We start from the raw sequence: 22,675 nt of genomic DNA on the forward strand, positions 1-22,675 counted from the left end.
CACAGATCTCTAAGCAAAGTCATGGTTTGTTTGGTTTTTATTTTTTTTTATTTTTGTTTTCCCCCCTCTGTAAAATAGAAAGACTAGGACCTGCTTCCAGGGGTCATGGTGACAATTTCCAGGTAGTCTAAGGAGGTATGACCAGTGAACCTGGATCTCAGATTCTGTGGGAACCTGGATTCACCATCTTGAACCAGTTTTTTGATGTTTTGAAAGAAAGAGGTATCATCCCAAGCCCCCAAGAGGCCCTGAAAAGGGCATAGTAGAGTTTGCTCAAGCTTTTGCGGGGCTCCAGTGAACTCCTGTGGCTGTGCCCCCTTTGCCTCCACCCCCTCTTGCCTTCTCACAGCCTGCCTGACTGGCATGAACCAATTTGGCAGAGCTCACAGCAGGCCTTACAAAGGGTGTGGCCAGTGTAGTCATAGTCTTGAAGAGGGGGGTGGGAACTTAGCCCAGGCATTCCAGTGTGGGCATTATTGTGAGGACCAAACCAAGAATTAAATTTTGTCAAGCCTACTAAGAAACCAATTCTTAAACAACTGGAGCCAGGCACTGGTATTCAGACAACACACTAACATCTAAACAGGCATTTCCCAGATTCATTGTTGTGGAATCCTAGATGTTAATTAGTGGGGGGTGGGCTTGAAAGATTCTGTTCCCAGATTTAAGGAAATATTGCAAACTATTTTCTTGGATAGTTTGATATTTTGTCCCCACCTCCCTGTGCATACTGTCTGGTAGTAGAGGAGGTAAAAGATAACTCTGCAGGTTGGCCCTTCCCTCCAGGTTTGGTCTAAGTGAATCAGGGAGTTAGTGGGGGGGGACTTCTAGGTTAGAATGGTGCTGCCCCTGCTGTGCCCTTAGGATTCTCAGCACTCTGTGAGCTAGGCAAAATTAGTGTCCTTCTCCTTCTCTGTCCGCAGGAACTTCCACAAGTGCTGTGTTAGATTTGTTGATATCCCAGGACAGGTCCTGAGTTATGTGGGGGATACCCTAGCTGTGAGATCTGGGTTTGAATTCATCTTTACCACCCAATGACCTCATCTCTCTCTCTCTCTTAAAGATTTTACTTATTTATTAATGAGAAAGATAGGAGGAGAGAGAGGAGAACCAGACAGCACTCCCATACATGTGCTGCAGGGGACTGACTCTAGACCTCATGCTTGAGAGTCAAATGCTTTACCCACTGCACCACCTCCCCAACCACTTATCTCTCTTTTTAAAAAAATTTCTTGTTTTATTTTATTATTGGATAGAGACAAAATTGCAAGAAGAGCGAGGGTAAGGAAGGGAAGAGACAGACACCTGCATCACTGCTTCATCACTTGTGAATGTTTCCCCCTGCAGGTGGGGACCAGGTACTTGAACAGGTGTGTGCTTAACCAGGCGTGTCATCACCTGGCCCCTCCCATGACCTCATCTGTATGTATGGGTTGGGAGATCAGTCTATCTGCAAGTGTAATATTTACCAAAGGCCTCTTCTCCATATGCTGTCTGTTCCCCCCCCCCACACACACACACTCCACTGATGGTCACATCACTCTGTTGAGCATAGTTTTGCAGGTTTTGTAAAAAAATTTTTATTTATTATTATCTTTATTTATTGGATAGAGACAGTCAGAAATTAAGAGGGAGGAGGGTGATAGAGAAAGAGAGAGATAGAGAGACACCTGCAGCCCTGTTTCACCACTCGTAAAGCTTTCCCTCTCCAGGTGGGGACTGGGGGCTCGAACCTTGTGCATTGTAATACATGCGCTCAACCAGGTGCGCCACCACCTGGTTCTGTTTTTTTTTTTGTTTGTTTGTTTGTTTCAGAGTAAATTTGTTCTGGAGAGGAGCTGGTGGGCAGTCCTTAAAACAACATAAGCAGTGGTCCCAGAGGTGGCGCAGTGATAAAGCTTTGAACTCTCAAGCATGAGGTCCCGAGTTCGATCCCTGGCAGCACATGTGCCAGAGTGATGTCTGGTTCTTTCTCTCTCCTCCTATCTTTCTCATAAATAAATAAAATCTTAAAAAAAAAACCAAAAAACAAACAGCCTGAGCGCTGGAATTTGGAGGGCTGGAATTTGGGCTCTGAGACCCCCCTCAGAGCAATTTCCAGCTGATCCTGTGTCTATGTGACCCCCTCCAACTCTGTACTCCAGAGCAGGCTGGGGACACGTAGTCCAGCCCCGCCCTTGCTGGCTCTAGTTTCTGAATCAGGACAGCAGTAGCATGTTTCTCCTGTCTTCCCACTCATCAGGAAGCCTGGTTTGTGGGCTGGGGGAAGCCGCAGCCTCTCTCACCTGACACTCACTGCCTCTAGCTCATTGGCACCGGCATAGGTTCTGGAACCCCACGAAGCTGTCAACAAAGCCCCTTTCCTGACCCGTGACCAGGTAAGAAAGCAAATGAGTTTTTTTCTCATATGGTTTTCTCTGCTTGACTTCTCCACCCAACTTAACTGCTTCCTTCACAGATCACAGCAAGAAGGATTTGGGCAAGCCTTGAAAAAAGACAATTCTAACCAAGAAGCTCTGAACAATGTTTCAGAGAAATGGTATGAATTCTCTACTCTGGGTTTCACTTTTAAATATTTTCTTTTACCAGTCTTGCAGGGAAAAAGAGAAAAGAGTTTCAAATAACCATAAAGCAAGCTTTCTGCTTTCCCTTCTGTATTTAGTAGATGAACAAACTCACATTTTTAAGTGGTTGTCATGGACTACTGGGGCTGCTTTACCATTTATAACTTTAGTTTCTTTATATTTGAGTACTATATGTATGAATTATGTGCATGAATTACTTTGTCAAAAATTGATTTATGGGCCTGTAAGATAGCTCCTCTGGAAGGATGCCTTCTTTGCCATGTGTGTAGCTCAGGTTCAAACCCAGCCCTTACTACACTGGGGGAAGCTTCAGTGTGTGGTATCTTTCTTTCTCTCTTTTTTTTAAAAAAATATTTATTTATTCCCTTCTGTTGCTCTTGATTGTTTTATTGTTGTAGTTATTGTTGTTGTTATTGATGTCGTTGTTGGGTAGGACAGAGAGAAGTGGAGATAGGAGGGAAAGACAGAGAGGGGGAGAGAAAGATAGACACCTGCAGATCTGCTTCACCGCTTGTGAAGTGACTCCCCTGCAGGTGGGGAGCCGGGGGCTTGAACTGGGATCCTTATGCCGGTCCTTGTGCTTTGTGTCACCTGTGCTTAACCCGCTGCGCTACTGCCCGACTCCCTTCCTTCTCTTTTTCTCTCTGGAAAAAAAAATAAATCAGCCTGGAGCTGTGAAGCTCTGGTAATGACAAAATAGAAATTAGCTGATTTTAAAAAAAACTTTTTTTTTTTTTGGCTAGAGATAGAAAGTTAGAGGGGAGTGGGAGATGGAGAGGGAAACAGAGAGACACCTGTAGCATTGCTACACTGCTGGTGAAGCTTCCCCTCTGTAGATAGAGACTGGGCCTTAAACCCAGGTCCTTACACATTGTAATGTGCTCTCAACTAGGTGAACCAACACTTGACCCCTGACAGGTTTTAAACAATTTTAAGAAAACAAAGCAATCAAATGGCATAGGTGAGTCTTCCTCATCAGATGATACTCTGAAGTTGAAAAGATGTGTTTTGCTCTTACACTTTGCACATGAACAAACAGAACCATTTTTTAAGATTTATTTGTTATTGGATAGAGACAGAGAGAAACTGAGAGCAAAGTGGGGAGATAGAGAGGAAGAGAGACAGAGAGACACCTGCAGACCTGCTTCACTGCCTGTGAAGTGACTCCCCTGAAGTTGGGGAGCCAGGCCTTGAACTAGGGTCCTAACCTGTCCTTGCGCTTTGCGCCACCTGCGCTTAACCCACTGCATTACTGCCTAACTCCCACAGAACCATTAAAATTTTAAAAAATTTTTTTAATATTTATTTATTCTCTTTTGTTGTCCTCGTTTTATTGTTGTAGTTATTATAGATGTCGTCGTTGTTGGATAGGACATAGAGAAACGGAGAGAGGAGGGGAAAACAGAGAGGGGGAGAGAAAGACACTTGCAGACCTGCTTCACCGCCTGTGAAGCGACTCCCATGCAGGTGGGGAGCCGGGGGCTCGAACCAGGATCCTTATCCTGGTCCTTGCGCATGCGCCACGTGCACTTTTCCCGCTGTGCTACAGCCGGACAACACACAGAGCCATTTTTAAGGTTCATGTGACATCCACCGTGTCAGCAAACCCACCCAGGATGTACAGCCTTTGCCGCCCACACTATGAAGTTGGATTAATTGCAGGTGCTTTTCAATTAAAACTTTGATTTTTTTTAAATTTTATATGTTTATTTTCCCTTTTGTTGCCCTTGTTTTTTATTGTTGTTGTAGTTATTATTGTTGTTGTTATTGATGTTGTTGTTGTTAGTACAGAGAGAAATGGAGAGAGGAGGGGAAGACAGAGAGGAGGAGAGAAAGATAGACACCTGCAGACCTGCTTCCCCGCTTGTGAAGCGACTCCCCTGCAGGTGGGGAGTCGGGGGCTCGAACCAGGTTTCTTACCCAGGTCCTTGCGCGCCACAAAACTTTGATTTTTTTAAGGAGTACTCTGTGGAAATTAATTTTATTAAACTATTAGGTATTATTTTCCCTTTCATTGCGGCTTTTTCTTTATGTACAGTTACTACTGAGGGCAAGGACAAGGACATCTGTAACTCAGCTCTTGTTACACAAGGGTCAGTTTACTCATAAGAATTGTGTGATTATTATTGCACCAAAGTAAAAGACTCTGGGGTGTGTGGGCGGGTGGAGAGAGTACAGATCCAAGAAGGATGACAGAGGACCTACTGGGGGTTGTATTGTTATATGGAAAACTGGGGAATGCTATGCATGTACAAACTATTGTATTTACTGTTGAATGTAAAACATTAGTTCCCCAATAAAGAAATTTAAAAAAAAATTGTGTGATTAGGGGCCAGAAGGTGGCGCACCTGGTTGAGCGCACGTTTGAATGTGCAAGGACCCAGGTTCAAGCCCCCTGTTCCCACCTGCAGTGGGAAAGCTTTGTGAGTGGTGAAGCAGGGCTGCAGGTGTCTGTCTTTCTCTCCCCCTCTCTGTCTTCCTCTCCTCTCTCTATTTCTCTCTGTCCTATCCAACAATGATGACATCATCATCAACAACAACAACAATAATAAGTATAACAACAATAAAAAACAACAAGGGGAAGAAAAAAAAAAACTAGGGCAACAAAAGGGAAAAGGAAAATAAATAAATAAAATATTTTTAAAAAAAAGTTGAAAAAAATAGTGTGATTAATTTCCAGGACCATTATGGCATGTGGGCCAGAGTCTGTTTTCTCTGGGGATTGTTTGGGAAGGGAGATGGAGGCAGTCTAGCACAATGATTAATATTTAACACTGGGGGTGGGGGAGCTGGGTGGTAGTGTAGTTGGTTGAGTGCACATGTTACAATGTGCAAGGACCTGGGTTCAAGGACCTGCAGGGGGAAAGCTTTGGAAGCAGTGAAGCAGTTTTGCAGGTGTCTCTCTGTTTTCCTCTCTATTATTGATTTCTGGCTGTCTCTATCCAATAAACAAAATAAATATAATTAAAATAATAAATAAATAAATAAATAAATAAAGCAAGACTTAACATTGGGAGGTAGGCTGACCATCGTGTGTATGCACAGGAACTCTTACCTAATAGCTTAATTCTGTCTCAACTAGTTCACATGTGCAATACAGACTATAAAACTTCTTAGGGATATGGAATTTCTAAAGTTTTTACCCAAAGTCTGGCAATTAATAAGCACCCCCCACAAGGCATTTCCAAGTCTGGGTCTTTTCCAGGGCCATATTATAAACTGGACAGAACTGAGAAGCCTATTTTTTTTTTATTTTTGTAATTATATTGCTTTTATTGATGTCAGTGTCGTTGTTGGATAGGACAGAGAGAAATGGAGAGAGGAGGGGAAGTCAGAGACGGGGAGAGAGATAGACACCTGCAGACCTGCTTCACAGCTTGTGAAGTGACTCCCCTGCAGGTGGGGAGCTGGGGGCTCGAACCGGGATCCTTACACCGATCCTTTGCGCTTTGTGCCACGTGCGCTTAACCTGCTTCACTACCACCCGACTCCCGAGAAGGCTACTTCTAAGGCATCTTCACTACCACCATCACACCATCTCCCAAACCCTGATGCAACTGGAGTGAAAGACTTTTCTACCTGGTAGAAGACATTTTGACTTAGTGTCTGTGATAAGGTTGGAGGACTGTGCATGGAGGCAGCAGGTCAAGCTGGTCTTTTCTTTGACCCGAGCATTGCTTAGCTCTGCTTATTGGTGGTTCTGGGGATCAAACCCGGGACATCTTACAAGTTAAGTCTTATGGGCAATCTCCCCAGCCTTTTAGAAATGTTATTTTTGAGAAGAGAGTCAGAGAAAGAGAGAAGAGCACTGTTTACTTCTGGCATATATCTATAGTGGTGCCAGGGCTTGAGGCTGGATGGAGCCTTTGGGGCCTCAGGCGTGCAAAGCTGAGCTTTTTCTCCAGGCAGGTTGGCTGCTTTCTGATGGACAGCAGCATCCACTTGCCCTCAGCTCTGGGTGCCACCCTTCCCACCTCTCAGCCACCTTCCTCAAAGTGCAGAGTTTAGGGATCTTTGGACAGGGTGGAGAATTCTCCTTAAGTCTGTGGATATAACTTTTGTTCTGCCTATTGACTGGAGGTCATATATGCAGCACAACCATATGAGAGTAAGGCTGGTTCCAATCTCAGCTGTGGACAGTCAGCAAAACTCCTAGGGAATCAGTTTCCTCATCTGTGGAATGGAAATGTGCCATAGGAAAACATAGGCAAAGCAGGGGTACTTGGAGGTCCATTACTGTGAAAGGTCAAGACCATGCCCCAGAGTCTTTGGAAAGGCACCATAAAAAAGCTAGAAGGGCAGGCAGAAAACTCATGTGTTCATTTTCTTTGTCGGGGAGCAGAGGAGACAGACAGTGACTGGAGTTGCTTGGGTGCTCTGGGACAGCTCCTGGCCTAAGAGGGGAGAACGCCTGTCTACCAGGCAGAAAGAAAAAAGGGAGTGTGACTATCAAGTCATAAAACTCAATTGAGGGAGTCGGGCTATAGCGCAGCGGGTTAAGCGCAGGTGGCGCAAAGCACAAGGACCGGCATAAGGATCCCCGTTCGAACCCCGGCTCCCCACCTGCAGGGGAGTCGCTTCACAGGCAGTGAAGCAGGTCTGCAGGTGTCTGTCTTTCTCTTCTCCTCTCTGTCTTCCCCTCCTCTCTCCATTTCTCTCTGTCCTATCCAACAACGACAACAATAATAACTACAACAATAGAACAACAAGGGCAACAAAAGGGAATAAATAAATAAAATAAATATTAAAAAGAAACCTCAATTGAGTAGCCTGGGAGGTGACTCAATGAATAAAGTGTGGAACTTGTAAGCATGAAGTCCTCAGTTCAATCCCTGGTATCAGATATGCCAGAGTGATGCTCTGGCTCTTTCTCATGAACCAATCAATCTTTAAGAAGAAGAAGAAAACGCAGCTGAGTTTAGGGAAAGGAAGTTCGGGAGGGCCACAGGGTAGAGGAAAGGAAAGAGAGATTGGGAGATGAGAGGAATTGGTGGGGAGCAACTTCTGAAGAACTGCAGTTCAAGTGAGAATCTGGATTCAGCCCCATGGATATGGATGTGGGATTTATAGTTTGCGTTGTGGTGGTGGTGTTTGTTTTAGCTGCTTTAGGGGATGGAGGTATGGGATGCCTCCAGCCTTCCAATCCATCTCAGGAGATCTAATGGTATCAAAGCAATAAAGTACAGAGAGTGAGATGCTTAGGATAGGCTTGGTATGGGAGGAACTGTCCTGGGAATTGGGGCTGTGAATCATGAGACTCTGGTCTTAGCTCTTCCACCACCAGTGTAGGTTGAGTCTCCTGCTTTGATGAAGGTTCAGGCCAGAGATGCTTCTTACAGCTCTTTCCTTCTGGGAGTGTGGGGGATGTCCACAAAATACCCCCAGAGCCCATGGTATCCTCCACCAGCCTGTGGCAATTCTGTCCAGGGTCTGTTCCTGATCCAACCTTGGGAGGAAGAGGCATCTTTTTTGAAGTGGACAGTCTAGCCCTTTGACCCCAACAAACTCCACAGAGGTCTGAGAACTGTGACCCCTAGACCTATTATGATCCCAGAGGATTTCTGGGCTCCAGTCATCCGGCACAGTGTGTGAGGGCCGCATCCCACATGGGGCCTGGTGTCCTGGGAACTAAGCTGCAGAAAGTCTGGGAACCTACCTCCCCAGCTACCCAGGAGAATTCTGCGTGTGTGTCCCAGCCAGATAGGGCCCTTTGGCCCAACCCTGGAGAGGTGGGTGAGTTAGGAAGTAGCCACACAGGTCAGGTTGTTGTGCTGTATCTGAGAGGGGAAAGGGAGAAGAACTTCTCTGGCAGCAGTTCAGAAAGGTCAGACCCCAGCTCTCCAAAGTGCCTGCTGCCTTTCACAGCATGAGAACAGTTACACTCTGGCCTAGGGCTTTCCCCAGGTCCCCACTTCTGGTACCTTCCCCCCCTAGAGCACTGCACAGTTCTGATTTATGTTGGTGCCAGGGATTGAATTTGAGAGCTTGGAGCCTCAGGTATGAAAGTCTTGTGCATAACCACTATGTAGTTTCCTTGACCCCTACTTCTAGATTTGGCATCCAGGTCTCTGAATCCTCTCCTCCAGCTACGCCAATCCTTTCCTCTTTTCCCCAAAGTCTTATCTTCCTATTTAATCAGATCTTTAAAATCTCTTTGTAAGCATTTAAAAAAAACAAAAAACTCTTGTCAGTTTTTAGTTGGGATTAAGTACATTGACATTGTTGTGAAACAGAACTCCAGAACTTTTCATCTTGCAAAACTGAAACTACCCTTTAAACATTAATTCTTCCTCCCTCCCTCTAGCCTCTGGCAATCACTATTCTACTTTCTGTTTCCATGAATTTGACCATTGTTAGATACATCACACAGGTGGAATCAACACATCACACAGGTGGAATCAACACAATATTTGTCTGTGTCAGGCTTATTTCACTCCACATTAAATCCTCAGGTTTTATCTGTATAGCATCAGAATGCCTTTCCTTTCCTTTTTTTCCTTTCTTTTTTAATTGCTGAAACGCAAATCAAGAGCCTTATACATGTGATCTGCCACTGAGCCACCTCTCTGGACCAGACTTCTTTTTTTCTTCTTCTTCTTATGTGCACTCTACCCAGTGAGCTACAATGAACCAAACTATATATATATATTTTTTTTTTCCTTTTGTTGCCCTTGTTGTTTTTATTGTTGTTGTAGTTATTGTTGTTGTTATTTATGTCGTTGTTAGATAGGACAGAGAGGTATGGAGAGAGGAGGGAAAGACAGAGAGGGGGAGAGAAAGATAGACACCTGCAGACCTGCTTCACTGCCTGTGAAGCTACTCCCCTGCAGGTGGGGAGCCGGGGGCTCGAACCGGGATCCTTGAGCCGGTCCTTGCACTTTGCACCACCTGCGCTTCACCCGCTGCGCTACTGCCCAACTCCCTGGACCAAACTTTTATGATATATGTTTCTTTTAACAATACAATGCCAGGAGCCAATGCATGTGGATACCATCCCTCCTGGGTCAACTTCCTCACTCAATTTGTTTATTTGCCTTTTGTTGACATTATTTTTTATTGTTGTTGTAGTTAATATTGTTGTTGTTATTGATGTCGTCATTGTTGTTGGATAGGACAGATAGAAATGGAGAGAGGAGGGGAAGGCAGAGAGGGGGAGAGAAAGACAGACACCTGCAGACCTGCTTCACCGCCTGTAAAGCAACTGCCCAGCAGGTGGGGAGCCGGGAGCTGGAACCGGGATCCTTACTCAGGTCCTTGAGCTGCGTGCCACGTGCGCTTAACCCACTGTGCTTAACCCAGACTCTTGGAAACAGAGTTGGCAGTCAGCTGAGGTAAAGAACAAACACCTCATCACAGACCCCTGCAAGCGTCAACCCGGCTTTGACCTAGCACGTTATGATGGGGTCCTCCTCAATCGCTATCGAACAGGCCATGGCCGGTGCGCCGCTATGTTCCATCGCTGGGGAGCCAGAGATGACCCGAACTGCCCCTGCGGCTTCAGACAGACTATGACCCACATAGTCAACGACTGCCACCTCTCCAGATTCAAAGGAGGTCTCAAAACTTTACATCAGGCTCAACCTGACGCTGTTGACTGGCTACGGAAGAAGGGCAAACGCTAGAAGAAGAAGAACCCACTGCTCTATCTCCCGACTCCCACTCAATTTATTTTTAGATAGAGAGAGAAAAGGAAAGAAGACATAGTGCTAAAAGAAGAAGAAAGAGGAGGGGGAGGAGGAGAAGAAGTGCTTCATGACTCATGGAGTTCTCTTAGTGCTATTCAAGGTGTACCCATGTGGTGCTGGCACCCAAACCCAGGGCCTTGTCCATGACAAGGCATGCTTTCTACTTGTGAGTTACATTCCAGGAAAAGAGAGACATCAAGGGACCATTTCAGCAAATTAAAACTACATTAAAAATGCCATCTCACACCTGTGAGAATGGCCTATATTAACAAAACAGGAAATGATCCTATTGGAGAGGTTGTGGAGGAAAGGGAACTCTGCTACACTGCTGGTGGGAATGCAAACTGGTGCAGCCCCTTTGGAAGACTGTATGGAGAGTCCTTAAACAAATAAAATGGAATTCCCTTATGATCCAACAATGCCACTCTTAGGCACTTATCCAAAGGACACTCAAACACTAATTTCAAAGGACATATGAATGCCTATGTTCATAGCTGCATTATTCACAATAGCCTAAAAGTGGAAGCAACCTCAATGACCATTGACAGATGACTGGATAAAGAAATTATGGGAGAGGCCTGGTGGTGGTACACCTGATTGAACACACATGTTATTATTGTGCAGACCCTGGGTTCAAGCCCCCAGTCCCGACCTGAAGAAGGGAAACTTCATGAGTGGTAAAGCAGTGTCTCAGATCTCTCTTTCCTTCCCTCTCTCTCCCCCCCCTCCCTATTACCCCCTTCCTCTCAATTTCTGGCTGTCTCTAGCCAATAAATAAAGATAATAAAAAATAAAAAAAAAGAAATTATGGGATACTTACTCCATGGAAGACTACTCTGCAATCAAAAAAGAATTTTGTGTTCTTTGGGACAAAATGGATGGAACTGGAGGTGATTATGTGTAGTGAAATAAGTAAAGAAATGAAAGAGGGAGCTGGGAGGTGGTGCACTGGGTTAAGCATAGTATGAAGTGCAAGGACCTGCACAAGGATCCCAGTTCGAGGCCCCGGCTCCCCACCTGTGGCGGGGGGAAGGGTCCACTTCACAAGCGATGAAGTAGGTCTGCAGGTGTCTTTCTCTTTCCTCTCTATTTTCCCCTTCCCTCTCAATTTCTCTCTGTCCTATCAAAAAAATAGAAAAAATGGCCACAGGAGAAGTGGATTCCTAGTGCAGGCACCGAGCCCTAGCAATAACCCTGGAAGCAAGAAAAAGAGAGAGAGAGAGAGAGAGAGAGAGAGAGGAAAGACAACTACTGGATGGTTTCACTCATATGTGTAATCTAGAGATCTGATACACATGAACTTGTAAGAAACAACAACCATAACAATAACAGCAGAAGCAAACAAACTGTGAGAACTATGGTGTATGGTGGTTATCTTTGGAAAGTGGGAGGGTAGGGACACAGAACTTTAGAGGTGGGTGTGGTATAAAACTATACACTGTAATCTTCCAGTCTTATAACCCACTACTAATTGCACACACACACAAAGTACCATTCACTATCCATGGAGCGCCATGTATTTCTGTCTATATGGCTCACATGTGGCTCCAGGACCAAGCACGGAGCTTCACACATGGAAGGCATGTGCTCTACCTGCTGAGGTGTCTCCCTGACCTCTGATTCTCCTTTTTTTTTTTTTTAAAGATTTTATTTATTTATGAGAAAGATAGGAGGAGAGAGAAAGAACCAGATATCACTCTGACACATGTGCTGCCGGGGATCAAACTTGGGACCTCATACTTGAGAGTCCAAAGCTTTTTACCACTGCACCACCTCCTGGACCACGATTCTCCTTTTTTATTTTTTTTTTAAACCAGAGCACTGTTCAGTTCTGGCTTATGGTGGTGTAGGGGATAGAACCTAGGATTTTGGAGCCTCAGGGGCATGAACATCTGTTTGCATAACCATCATGCTATCATATCCCCTGCTCCTCTTTTTTTTTTTAAAGGCTGAATGAAATTCTACTTCATCTATACACTACATTTTGTTCAATCCATTTGTTTGTTGATGGAGACTAGGATTGCTCCTACACTTTAGCTATTATGAATAATATTAGTATAAACATGGGTATATCAATATAGCTTAGAAGCTCCAAATTAATTTACTGTTTTTTTTGGTTTTTTTTATCAGAGAACTGCTCAGCTCTGGTTATTGGTGGATCAACCTCTTCTATGCAAGTGCTTTAGTTCTCTTATCCCCCCAGCATATAAACATGCATTATAAATTTAAAAAATTAAGAAATGCACAAGAAAGTCCTACCCGTGTTCTCTAGAGGTAATCACTGCATAATAATATTTCACTGGTTGCCTTTCCAGGCAATGTCTTGCTTTGCTGATTCACAGAATTTAACCTGTACATGAATCACCTGGGGATTTTGTTAAATTGCAGGTCTGGCTCTAAAGGCCTGGAGTGAATCCAAGATTCTATGTTTCTCATCAGTTTGTATGTGAGTTCATTGCTCAGGAAACAGAAGAGTCTCTGTGTATAAATGGTTAGCTCCTTGTGCTATGTATGGGTTCATTGACACATGTTGTCTTCTAACCTGTGTTTCCTCCTAACACCTACTCAAGTCTCTGTCATAGAAACTCCAATAAATATAGATAGCCAACTCCAATAAATATAGATCTTTCATACTATTTCATTGTGTGATAGGATGGTAATACAGCTATGGGTGAAATCCAAGGTGCTACAGAGTTTTTTTTTTTACTGTTATACAAATGTCACTCTAAGGGGAGTTGGGTGGGAGTTGGGAGTGCAGCAGATTAAGCACATGCAGCACAAAGTGCAAGGACCAGCGTAAGGATCCCGGTTCAAGCCCCTGGTTCCCCACCTGCAGGGGCGTCACTTTACAGGTGGTGAAGCAGGTCTGCAGGTGACTGTCTTTTTCTCCCCTCCTCTCTCCATTTTTCTCTGTCCTATCCTACAGTGATGACATCAATAACAGCAACAATAATAAATACAACAGCAATGAAAAGGGCAACAAAATGGAAAATAAATAAATGTAAAAAAATCTTCAGAACAAAACAAAACAAAAAACGAATGTCACTGTAACTAAGTTTTTATTTACCTGATGGAATTGTCATGACTGTTTTCGTTTTTCTAAGAAGAAAACCAGTGATCCAGGAAGTGATTCAGGGCCTAGTTTATGAGGTCCTGAGGTTGATCCCTGACATCTCATGTGCCAGAGTAATAATCTGGTCCTCTCTCTTTCTCTCTCCCTCTCTCAAGTTTGTAAATAAGTACATATTTAGAAAGAAAGAAAGAAAGAAAGAAAGAAAGAAAGAAAGAAAGAAAGAAAGAAAGAAAGGAAGAAAGAAAGAAGGAAAAGCTTTCCGGGAGTTGGGCGGTAGTGCAGCGGGTTAAGCGCACGTGGTGTAAAGCGCAAGGACCCGCAAAAGGATCCTGGTTCCAGGTCTGCAGGTGTCTTATCTTTCTCTCCCCCCCACTGTCTTCCCCTCGTCTCTCCACTTCTCTCTGTCCTATCCAACAACGGCGACATCAATAATGACTACAATAATAAAACAAGGGAAACAAAAGGGAAATGAATAAATAAAATATATATATATATATTTATTTTATTTAAGAAAGGATTAATTAACAAAACCATAAGGTAGGAGGGGTATAACTCCACACAATTCCCACCACCCAATCTCCATAACCCACCCCCTCCCCTGATAGGTTTCCCATTCTCTATCCCTCTGGGAGTATGGACCCAGGGTATTGAGGGTTGCAGAAGGTAGAAGGTCTGGCTTCAGTAATTGCTTCCCCGCTGAATATGGGCATTGACTGGTCGGTCCATACTCCCAGTCTGCCTCTCTCTTTCCCTAGTAGGGTGTGTCTCTGGGGAAGCTGAGCTCCAGGACACATTGGTGGGATAAAATAAATATATTTTTAAAAAGCTTCCATATAATCCAGCAATCTGGTATATATCCAGAAGAATTTAAATCAGGTTCTCAAAGAAATAGTACGCCTATGTTCATAGCAGTATTTGCAACAGCTCAAGTGCTCACTGACAGATTAACAGATAAATAAAACATAGTTCCATTCATACAGTGGAACATTGTTCAGCCTTAAAAAGAAGGAACTCCTGACGCCTGCTGCAACACAGATGGACCTTATAGTAGACATTATACTAAGTGAAATATGCCAGGCACAAAAGTGCAACTACTGATGATTCACTTACACAAGATGAAATAATGCTCTACTGTCTAGAAACAGAAAGTAGAATGGATGTGGAAAGTTGTGGAAAGTTGAGGGAGAAGTGGGAGTATGATGCATATGTTTTAATGGGGATAGAGTTCAGGTTTGCAAGATGAAAAGCTTTCTGGAACTGGATGGTAGTGTAAATGTAAATGTCCTTCATACCTCTGAATCAAATACTTGAAACCAAGCTGAATTTTAGTAAGATTTTATGGTATGGAGCCAAGGACATAGCATAATGGGCATGCAAACTGCTTTCATGCCTGAGGCTCCAATGTCCCTGGTTCAATCCCAGGCACAGCCATGAACCAGAGTTGAACACTGCTCTGGTAAAACAAACAAATAAGAAAAAGCAAAAAGATTTTATGGCATGTGTATTTTACAGAACTGGGGAAAAGTGACACATGCCCATAGGATGTTGTGAGAGGATTGGGTGAGGTAGGGTATATGAACTTTTATTAGTGTCAGGTCAGGAAATCCAAGACTTTCTTGACTTGCTACGGACATAGTGGGAGCTATTGCACCATTCTGTCTGAGTTGTTCAGGGTGGGGTTTGAGGGAGACTTCCTGGAGGAGTGACTCTGGTCCTTCTAAAGGGGTTCCTAGCATCTGTGGGTTGGGTGGATTCCAAACATTGGAAAGTCCCTGGCAGGAAAATCATTCCCACTAAGGGGCAGTTTTCTCCACAGGGAGGAGATTACTTCTCCACCTAGAGAAAGTGTGAACAGAGCTGCCTGAAAGTAGAGCAAGCTGCCTTCTGTAGCAGTGAGATCTTGGGTTGTGGAGGCGAGTGTAGAAGGGCTGGAAAACTGCAGAGGAGTCTCCTGGAGGGGTCTGGGGGTGGAAGCTACTTGCTCTCAGCTGTGATCCAGTGCACACAGTTGTTTGCAACAGGCTGAGTGCGGGCCCATGTGAGGCAGTTACGAAGGCTACCACCAACCCTCCCGAAATAACAGTGCAATGATTAGGCAAGTGTCATGTCTGGTGCAGGACAGACCTGATCTCAAATCTTCACCACAATCCTGCCTAGTAGGACTGCTATCACACACACACCCACCCCCCAGTGTCCACTTGGTAACTGAGACCCAGAGCTTTTCATTCCCTCCAAGAGAGCCAGTAGGCAGTGGAGCAGGGGATTTCAATGGCTCAAACCCTTCTGCTGGGTGGAAAGTTCCATAATCCAGTTCCTCCAGATGACTGTTTTCTGTTATCCTGCCCATGGCTCACAGTCAGGCATCCTGACACTCTTGCAGGTCAGGATCCAGCTGCTGCCCCCAGCCCATGACTCAGCAGTGCCCTCCTCCCTCTGCTTGGCTCAGTCTGCTTGGCCCTCCAGGGTCCAAGGAGAATACTGAGGCTAGCACTGACCTTGACTGTGAGCCAGGCTCCCTGACACTTAGTGACCCTTCTGCTTCCACTAAGTGGGACCCTCCTAAAACACTCTCTCCCAGGGCTCATAGTCTTTCCCAGAGCTGCTGAATTCATTTTGCCTTTCTCTCTCTTTTTCTCCCTTGTCATCACTGGGACTTCACTGCTTTTGGTCAACTTTCTTTAGATAGGGGAGAGACAGAGACATACAGAGAGATACTACATCATAGAAGCTTTCTCCAGTGCAGTGGCGCAGTGCTCCAACTTAGGCAGGCATGTAAATGTGCATGGCATACCAGGCACCCAAGTGAGCTATCTTGCCAGTTCTATTTTTTTATTTTTATGTCACACCAAAGAATGAATTCAGGGCCTCTTGCATATGTGATGCCACTACTCAGTGGTCTTTCTGGGTCAATTTTTCTTTATTACTTTCTTTCAAAAAAAAGTTTTTTTATTGCCACTAGGGTTATTGCTGGAGCTTGGTGCCTGCATTGCAAATCCACCATTTTTAGTACCCAGCCAGCCAGAGAGCCGAAAGACTTTGGGACCCGCTTCCTCTCCAGAGCTCAAGCAGAGGGACAGTTCCTGCTAAAAGTTAGGGCCAGGGAGTCGGGCTATAGCTCAGCGGGTTAAGTGCAGGTGGCACAAAGCACAAGGACTGGCATAAGGATCCCGGTTCGAGCCCTGGCTCCCCACCTGCAGGGGAGTCGCTTCACAGGCGGTGAAGCAGGTCTGCAGGTGTCTATCTTTCTCTCCCCCTCTCTGTCTTCCCCTCCTCTCTCCATTTCTCTCTGTCCTATCCAACAATGATGACATCAATAACTACAACAATAAAACAACAAGGGCAACAAAAGGGAATAAAAAAAAAAGTTAGGGCCAGGGCTGTGACTGTTGAATGCCAGGGGGAAGCAGCTCCGGAAAGGAGGAGGGAGTGAAGCTTCTTATTGAGGCAAATGGGAGGAGATGAGGAGCAAGGGAAGAGACAGCTTAAAGAGGCTGCCTGCCCAGACTGGGGTCAGACTGATGTCAGATTCAGGAATTTGGAGGCCTCCTATCTCCAGGTGACTGCATTTTAATTTTGTAGTTTTGTTTTCTCTCTAGTTTTTAAGAAACATTCTTCTGGGGATGAGTCTAACCTTGTTTGACTGGCTTCAGGAGATAACAGACTTATCTACACTGAGACCAACACTGCTGGGGGAGGAATCAAATTGTCCCTGGCAGCACAGAGGGGACCCTGGTCATCACAGGCTGTAATGAAGAGCCAGAGAGAAGTAGGAAGCTACAGGGAACTGAGAGCTGGGCCAAACTGGCTTCCCTGACTGGGTTTCTCTCCCAGACTGGAGGGGATGCTCCTTTATGGCACTGGGCTCTTGGCATCCCATTCCTGCTTCTGCTGAGGCATAGAGCCTGTGGAGACCCCACGGCCAGTGCATGCTGCCCTTTGCGTATATCCCAACCCTGTCCTCCCCAAAAACCTGTGATCTGATGCAATGAGATGAGGCTATTTTTGTCTCTGTGTGCTATTCATGTCGTAAGATTTGCTCACCACTGACCAAACATAACTCCAAGTAACTCCAAGTATGATCCTTGATAAGGACATTGGGGCTCAACCCATAACACTGCATTGTGATCCTAGGACCTCAGTGCCTGGAGTAGGGGCCCACACAGGAGGGGGTCCTTCTTCCTAATTGAGTGTGTGCAGAAGCCTTAAGCTGCTAATGTAGGAGCCTGAGGCTGGTCTGCTTGGCTGAGTTAATCCCCTCTCTCCTATCTATTTGGTTTTTTTAAGTTTTTTTATTGTTAAATTATGTTTATTTATTTATTGGATAGAGATAGCCAGAAATTGAGAGGAAAGGGAAGATAGAGAGGAAGAGAGACAGGGACACTTGCAGCACTGCTTCACCACTTGGGAATCTTTTCCCCTGCAGGTGGGATCCAGGGTCTTGAACTTGGGTCCCTGCACATTGTAATGTGTGTTTAACCAAGTGTACCACCACTGCCCCCCTCTGTCTGTTTGAGTTTTGGGGAGTTCTCTGGCTCCCACTTCCCTAAGTGGGCCACTTCCAACTTGACTATTTCCTGGGGACCACCTCTTAAAGTTATCTTAAAGTCAACTTAGATCCTCATAGGATTCAACCAGTTTTTTTTTTTTTAATTTTTATTTATTCCCTTTTGTTGCCCTTGTTTTTTATTGTTGTAGTTATTGTTGTCATCGTTGTTGGATAGGACAGAGAGAAATGGAGAGAGGAGGGGAAGACAGAGAGGGGAGAGAAAGACACCTGTAGACCTGCTTCACCGCCTGTGAAGCGACTCCCCTGCAGGTGGGGAGCTGGGGGATCAAACCAGGATTCTTTTTTTTTAATTAATTAATTTATTTAAGAAAGGAGACATTAACAAAATCATAGGATGGGGGGGCACAACTCCACAGAATTTCCACCACCCAATCTCCATATCCCATCCCCTCTCCAATAGCTTTCCCATTCTCTATCCCTCTGGAAGTATGGACCCAGGGTCGTTGTCGGTTGCAAAAGGTGGGAGGTCTGGCTTCTGTAATTGCTTCCCCGCTGAACATGGGCGTTGATAAGCGTCAACCCGGCTTTGATCTAGCATGTTATGATTGGGCCCTCCTCAATCACTATGGAACAGGCCATGGCCGGTGCGTCGCTATGTTCCACCGCTGGGGAGCCAGAGACGACCCGAACTGCCCCTGTGGCTACAGACAGGCTATGACCCACATAGTCAACGACTGCCACCTCTCCAGATTCAAAGGAGGTCTCGAAACTTTACATCAGGCTCAACCGGACGCTGTTAATTGGCTTCGGAAAAAGGGCAAATGCTAGAAGAAGAAGAAGAAGGAGAAGGAGAAGGAGAAGGAGAAGGAGAAGGAGAAGGAGAAGGAGAAGGAGAAGGAGAAGGAGAAGGAGAAGGAGAAGAAGAAGAAGAAGAAGAAGAAGAAGAAGAAGATGAAGAAGAAGAAGAAGAAGAAGATGGACGTTGACTGGTCGGTCCATACTCCCAGTCTGCCTCTCTCTTTCCCTAGTAGGGTGGGTCTCTGGGGAAGCTGAGCTCCAGGACACATTGGTGGGGATCTTCAGTCCAAGGAAGCCTGGCCGGCATCCTGATGGCATCTGGAATCTGGTGGCTGAAAAGAGAGTTAACATACAAAGCCAAACAAATTGTTGAAGAATTATGAACCCAAAGGTTGGAATAGTGGAGATGAAGTGTTGGGGGGTACTCACTGCAAACTCTAGTGTACTTCTGCTTTCAGGTATATATTTGCCCTAGTTTGTCGAACCAGGATTCTTTTTTTTTTTTTCCTCCTCCAGGGTTATTGCTGGGCTCGGTGCCTGCACCATGAATCCACCGCTCCTGGAGGCCATTTTTTCCCCCTTTTGTTGCCCTTGTTGTAGCTTCGTTGTGGTTATTATTATTGCCCTTGTTGACACAATTCGTTGTTGGATAGGACAGAGAGAAATGGAGAGAGGAGGGGAAGACAGAGAAGGGGAGAGAAAGATAGACACCTGCAGACCTGCTTCACCGCCTGTGAAGCGACTCCTCTGCAGGTGGGGAGCCGGGGGCTCCAACCGGGATCCTTACGCCCGTCCCTGCACTTTGCGCCACACGCGCTTAACCCACTGCGCCACCGCCCGACCCCCGAACCAGGATTCTTATGCGGGTCCATGTGCTTTGCGCCACCTATGCTTTAACCGCTGCGCTACCCCCCGACCAAACAGTTTTAAAAAAAATATTTATTTATTTTCCCTTTTGTTACCTGTTTTTTTTATTATTGTTGTTGTTATTGATGTCATTGTTGGATAGGACAGAGAGAAATGGAGAGAGGAGGGGAAGACAGAGAGGGGGAGAGAAAGATAAGACACCTGCAGACCTGCTTCACCACCTGTGAAGCGACTCCCTTGCAGGTGGGGAGCCGGGGGCTCAAACAGGGATCCTTACGCCGGTTCTTTCTTGCGCTTCGTGCCACCTGCACTTAACCCACTGTGCTGCCGCCGGACCCCCAGTATTCATCCAGTTTTATGATTGTAAATGGCCAGGTAGGACCAACCCAGAAAGACTGGAATATTTTATCAATGAGTTTATGTCAAATACGTGTGTCCCTTACTAAATACATCATTCTTTTTTTAACTTTTTTAAATTATCTTTATTTATTTATTGGATAGAGACAGCCAGAAATTGAGAGGGGAGGGGTGATAGAGAGGGAGAGAGGGGGACCATGAGGTGGCACACTTAGTTAAGTGCACATATTACAGTGCACAAAGACCCAAGTTCAAGCCCCTAGTCCCCACCTGCAAGGGGGAAAGCTTCACGAGTGGTGAAGCAGGACTGCAGGTGTCTGTCTTTCTCCCTCTCATTGTCCCCTCCCCCTCTCAATTTCTGTCTCTATCTAATATTTAATAAATAAAAATATTTAAAATAAAAAAGATAGAGACACCTGCAACACTGCTTCACCTCTCACAAAGCTTTCCCCTTGCAGATGGAGACAGGAGGCTCAAACCCAGGTCCTTGAGCATTTTAACAGGTACACTTGACCCGTTTGCCACCACCCAGTCCCTACATCATTCTATTTCTAATTCTCATAATTCCAGTTCTAATTCCTGAGGGAGGAAGGCTTTCCACACATGGGGAGATTGATACTTTTGTCCTTTTATCATAGCTGAGTAGTCCCAGCTCCCTCCAATGGACAATGTCATTATTATCAACCCACGTTTTATGGATTTTATTAGCCTAAAAACCAGGAGGCAATTAAAAGGTAAAGTGTGTTTATTTAGCATCAATGAATTCCAAAGGGCAAAAATATGACTAAGAACCTAAATAGTGTCCTAAGGGGGAACAAAACAAAACAAAACAAAACAGGAGTTTTTTATGGCAGGGAAAGAGGTGGCAAGTTAATTGGTGCTAATAAGCTCCAGCTACTCTTTGCTATACGTTAATTGGTCACTGATTCTACCTTCTGGAAAAAGTTCACAATCTGTAGTTCTTGTGATAAGGACGACTACTCAAACAATTGTCTGCTTGATGGTGTCTCATAAAAAAAATAATAAAAAAAAAAGCACTTTGGCCTGGTCCAAAGGTCTGGCCCTGTTCAAACAAGAGAATCCAGTGGTTTCTCTGGAATGACTGCTTCAGCTTTATTTGATTCCACTTGTATCAACTGTTACAACCCCAAAGAGCCCTGAAACACAGAGAGAAAGGCAGCACTATCTTCCTGATAATTCCCCAATCCTGACTGAAGCTCTGGATGTTTCCCCTACATTCTACTAGTTTCCATTTAGCTTTATTTTATTTATTTCTTATGTGCTATAGGGATGCCTTCGCATGAAAGATAGTGAGACAGATAGACCAGAACACCACTCTAGTACATGTGGTGCTGAATTCAAACTGAAAGCCTTAGGTGTGCAAGTCCTGTGTACCAGCTGAGTCACCTCCCCAGCTGCCCTTCTGCCATCAGATTCTACTGAGCATCTCTTGTATGCCCACTGGGATTTCTGCCCAGTAAACACCAGACATTTAATTCCAAGGAGAAAGAAGCTTAAAAAAATAGAGCTAAAATTCAATATATAGAAAAGAAAACATGAAGGACCCCCCAGCAATATGGAAGGTATGATAATTTGGCTGGGGGTGACTAAAACTTCTAGAGGGGGCCAGGCAGTGGTCTAGCTGGTCAAGTGCACACATTACTAAAACATCTAGAAATTTAACATAAAAAACAATTAGTGTGCTTTTCTTTCTTTAAAAATATTTTTATTTTTTAATATTTATTTATTTTTCCCTTTTGTTGCCCTTATTGTAGTCATTGATGCCATAGTTGTTACATAGGACAGAGAGAAATGGAGAGGGGAGACGGGGAGAGAAAGACACCTGCAGACCTGTATCACTGCCTGTGAAGGGACTCCCCTGTAGGTGGGGAGCAGGGGGCTCAAACCCAGATTCTTAAGCCGGCCCTTATGCTTCGCGCCATGTGTGTTTAACCTGCTGCGCTACCACCCGACTCCCCAAATATTTAATTTATTTATTCCCTTTTGTTGCCCTTGTTGTTTTATTGTTGTAGTCATTATTATTATTGATGTCATTGTTGGATAGGACAGAGAGATGGAGAGAGGGGGAGAGCAAGATAGACACCTACAGACCTGTTTCACCACTTGTGAAGCGACTCTCCTGCAGGTAGGGGCCGGGGGCTCGAACCGGGATCCTTATACCAGTCCTTGCACTTTGTACCACGTGCGCTTAACCCGCTACACAACTGCCTGACTCCCAGTGTGCTTTTCTTTAAGCACTTCTGAGGGCCCTTCACTGGTCTAGAAAACCCAAGGTGTTAAGTTTGACCAATCATAGGGATAACAGATGATGGTTTTTGTATCTACATGAAGCAGTGAGCAAGGTAGGACTGAGACCCTAAGTGCAACTAGGACCCCTCTCTCCAATATTCCAATATTTAAACTTCCTGTCATAGTTAGGCCTAAGTAAATTTACTGAGAAACAGAGGAGAAAGGAGACTTTCTTTTCATTTTTTTCATTTTTTATCCTTTTACTTTTTTATTGGGGAGAGGGTAATTTTTTTAAATTTTTTAATATTTATTTTAATTACTGGATAGAGAAGCAGAAATCAAGAGGGAAGAGGGGGATAGAGAAGGAGAGAGAGAGAGACACCTGCAACACTGCTTCACCACTTGCAAAGCATTCCCCCCGCAGGTGGGGACTGGGGGCTCAAACCTGGGTCCTTGTACACTGTAACATGTGCGTTCAACCAGGTGTGCCACCACCTGGCCCCGAGAGGGTAATGATTTACATTATAATATATTTTTTCCTTTGCCTCCAGGG

General features: G+C 44.9%; 1 protein-coding gene across 5 annotated transcripts in view; it reads left to right on the top strand.

The window, feature by feature from the left end:
• Positions 1 to 2,164: 2,164 nt before the first annotated feature.
• IL34 (interleukin 34) overlaps positions 2,165 to 22,675 on the top strand; it is a 91,119-nt gene continuing 70,608 nt past the window's right edge. For 2 of the 5 annotated variants that reach the window (XM_060185203.1, XM_060185204.1), the window contains exon 1: positions 2,182 to 2,378. The gene's annotated coding sequence lies outside the window, so the exon portion shown is untranslated. Of the gene's footprint in view, positions 2,379 to 22,675 lie in introns of all 5 variants that reach the window. The other 3 variants (XM_060185205.1, XM_007526684.3, XM_016189800.2) reach the window with 3 other exon arrangements.

This window comes from Erinaceus europaeus, chromosome 2 (assembly GCF_950295315.1).
Source record: "Erinaceus europaeus chromosome 2, mEriEur2.1, whole genome shotgun sequence".
NCBI lineage: Eukaryota > Metazoa > Chordata > Mammalia > Eulipotyphla > Erinaceidae > Erinaceus > Erinaceus europaeus.